Source organism: Pyrus communis, chromosome 16, assembly GCF_963583255.1.
Source record: "Pyrus communis chromosome 16, drPyrComm1.1, whole genome shotgun sequence".
Lineage (NCBI taxonomy): Eukaryota > Viridiplantae > Streptophyta > Magnoliopsida > Rosales > Rosaceae > Pyrus > Pyrus communis.
Genome location: NC_084818.1, coordinates 3,737,787 through 3,742,009, shown reverse-complemented (window position 1 = coordinate 3,742,009; position 4,223 = coordinate 3,737,787).

Genomic DNA, 4,223 nt, shown 5'->3' with positions numbered 1-4,223 from the left:
TTTGTTAAAAAATAAATAAATAAAAAAACCAACATTAGACATATTTTGTTCAATTTTTAAGCAATAAGGACCAAACTGTAATTGATCACAAACTACATGGTGTAAAGTGTAATTTCCTCTTTATTTTGTTTATTATACAACGACAAACCTGCAAAGTCCACTACAACTCTCAACTAGACAAGACGACAGGTGAAGGGTATGAAGGAGACAAAGTGGTTCTGGACCCCACTATAGCACTTCTTACATTCTCTTATAGGGGGCCCCACCTGCCCACCCTCACCGTTCTCATGGGCCCATCAACCATGACCTGGTATTTTTCAGTTCAAGGTTTCGATTGTTTGTTATTTTAACATTTTAAAGGGTCTAAAGGTAAAACTACAAGATAAGAAGTGCATGGAAAGAATAACACCATAAGACGTCCCTTTCAAATTCCTCATCTTTCTTTGAGGGGTGAATAATTTGGAAAATGATCCGGTTCTGTAATCGTGTTCATTTATCATATATTGTGCGATTATTTTTAGTTAGGTATTATTTATATTTAATTTTAAATTTTAAATAATTTTTTACTACACAATGTACAATAAACGGATACAATCACAAGATTTTCCGGATCCTACCGAGGATCTTTTCCGAATAATTTGGGTTAAACTCCACTTACCCAGAGTTTAGATATACTTAATATAATATTTTATTGTTGTCAAAAGAAAATATAGTACTCTGACAGCTTCGCATTAGGGTTACGGATAAACTGGTTCTGGTTATTCGTTATATAATTTGAGATTCCAAAGATGCTTATTTTGTAGTGTAACACGTAGATACATGGTGAAGAAAATAAGATAGTTGTGGGTCTAAGCAGGTCTGTCAATTTCTTAGAATATCATTAATTTGATATAAAAGGGCATAGATATAACAGGTTTTGAGTTAACCATTGACAAGTTACTGATTAAGAATCCATTAATAATTTATAATTGTTATCAAATCACACATTAAGAACTTGTTAAGATAACGGATATAACACGTAAACAACACGAATACAACTCGTTGTCATGTCTAGACATTAGGCCCATTAATTCGATACAAAACAATACGACGACATGATAACCAGTCGTATCGTTAATAGGTTAACTATAAAGAATTCGTTGATATGACATGATCTATTAAAATAACGAATATGATACAAAAATGACATAAACAAAATAAACACGGTTCATTTGTTAAGTCTAGATCTAAGGCACACGGCACGCGCAGTTGAAAAGGTATGCATAAAGCAAGTATTCTTATGATTTGAACTCTTCAGTCTCCATTGTACCATCATAGAAGACGACTATACAGAATATGACAATATGTACGTTCTCGTTTCCTCTAAGACTGAAAAAAATACCACTTTAACTTAATTCTGTTGTTTTATCTTTTACTTTATATTCTTTTATTTTAACCTTTTCTTAATTGGGTAAACATTTGGCTCGTTATCTTTGATTGTTTGTTTGTTTTCCATTATTTTATGTGACATTCTTTTAGAATTTGCAGAAATAGAGACTTCCAAATTGGCAAAGAAAGGTGAGGGACAGCTGACGAAAGCTTAACTTGTAGTTCTTGAACCACGCAACTGTGCGCATTGGTTCTCACTACTGCCTCTGAGTCTGAGTAACTAAAATATATGTTTTTGTTTCTAGCTAGTTAACCAACTAATTGTTTTATTTGGAGGAGGCAGATTGTCTGCCCTCCTATTTGAGTGCCCTTTCTATTCCCTTTTATTTTGTACGGTCACGTTTAAGTCACGTTAACATTTTATATTAATCTTTTTTTATAGAGATAATAAGACAAAAAGCAATAGGAATATAAAATGTTGACGTTGCTTAACCGTGACTGTACAAATAGAAGGGGATGGTAGGGGCATCCAAACAGAAGGGCAGACAATCTGCCTCTTTATTTGGATGCTAATAATCTATGTGATATTGACATACGCGAAATACTAATATTCTTAAAGTGGAATTTTTTATGAATTTTCTGTAACTTTATAATTTAATGTTAAGTCTCGTATCAACATTATAAAATATTGTGTGAAAAACATGAGGTAACAGAGAGTTTATTTATTCATATCCCGCTTTTGACAATACAGATAATACAATACGTTGAGTTAAGATTGACTGGTATTTAAATAAATCTATATATTATTTTATAAATATCTAAGTTTGTTAATATTTTAAAGGGAGCTTTACTTATAAGGATAAAAATAGAATATACATTTTATTAAATTTCACTTGTTTTGAATCATTTCAACCAGAGATGGAAGTTTAAACCCTAACAAATCTAGCCAAAACTACAAATTAACCTCATCTATAAAAACTTCAAAATTATTTAAGATCTGTAAAAATTAATTTATGCACTTCTGCAGGATTAGTTTCAAAATTTTATGCCCTTCGACAATATCAATTTTAAAATTCTAAAGATCATTTCAAAATTCCAACTCTTCGGGAAGATCACTTCTAAAATACTATGTCCTATTTTAAACGACTTTTAAGCCTTTCAGAGTTCCAATCAATATCGTCGACAATCGCGTAAGCAATCAACAAAAAAGCTGTTGGGTGTAAGTATTAGCAATAGCCTGGATCCAAATGAGTAATATAATGAGGGAAGATGATTGTGTTTCAAGCTTTACTCAATTGTAATACAATATATACTTTAAACAAAGCTTAATCATACAAAGTAAATCCCCATCATTCCTTGTTAACCTTAATCCCCATCATTCCTTGTTAACCTTTATCTAAGTCAAATTAAGTAGGAAAAAAATAATAGAAGTAGCTCAAAACAAAACCAGTATATCCCGCATATAAAATTAATCGACACTAATCGACAAATGTAGATCTTCTGATCTTTATTCAGATAATTAATCTATGAGCAATATTAAGGAGACTCTCTCAAAGATTAAACTTTATATGAACTCTCTGTAACCTCACGATTTAATGTCAATTTCCGTAACATAACTATAAAACAAGATGAAAGGAAAATAAGAAGTGGAAAAGAGTCCACATAGAGTCGATAAAGAATCTTACTTTTTGGAGAGTTCGCAGCAATCCCTCTTAATCTAATTAGCATCCTATAATTTATTCCTAGAATCCTAGTGGGTCGACTGTCCCTGCCAAAAGAGAAGAAAGAAAAATAAGAAGTGGGTTTGTTGGAGAATTGTCTTGAATTTCAAAAAACCCGCGCCAACTTGTTTCATATGTTACTGCGTATTCTGTAATTCACACTCCAAGTGTCAAAGTGGAATGCGATGTGAAATATGACAAGCCACACTTATGATGCGCCTTATACTGTATAAAATTTATTTGTTTCTTTAAATACGAATGAAATGATAAACGATTTTAATTACTTAAAGTACAAGTAAATTTGATAAAAAAGCGTTATTCGTGATCAATTTACTTTTTTATAATACCATATTTTCGTACGAAAGTACAAATAACATTCTCGTTACACTAGTATTATTCACATTTATACACTGCATGTCACACCCAAAGTTTAAAAATTTTGAATGCCAACTTGTAACATTTTTAATTATGACGAGGGAACGGAAAAACTGATTTGAACGGTAACTTCGCAGCGGCATAAGATGAATTTTGGCATTTTACCAAGGTAAACAACTTTTATTTTGTAAGAATGATTTTGAAACTTTTGTAATTTCCTGTTTTATTTCCATTTGCATTTAGGGTTTTTCCAAGACTGCATAAACAACTTTAGTGTTGTATTTTCAATTATCTTTCGTTCAATATAATTTAGAAAACGAGAGTTTTTCTTCCTATTTATGGTATTTGTGAAGTCTACAAATGATTGATAATCACCTACAAGTGGATTTCATGAAGTCATTTAAATTTTATCCCACCCACAAATTAAGAATTTTTTCGAACTTAAACCAGGTAACATATTTCAAATATGATTCACATGCATAACGAGTTTGACACGTAATTATAACTTGCATTATGTTCATCACTCCAAATTCCCACCCTCAATGTTGTTAACTTAAACAAAAAAAATCCAATAATTGACATGAAAATGTTGGGAATAAGGGAAAAGAAAAAGAAGAAAAGAAAAGGGAATGGAATGGGAGAAAATGTTTAAAAAATGGAAGGTGAATATGGTGGGAAATTGGGATGACTTTCTTGGATCCTGTGAGGGGCATTTGTCACTGCTAACATTTGCCAGTTTGTCAGACACAAAGATAAAGG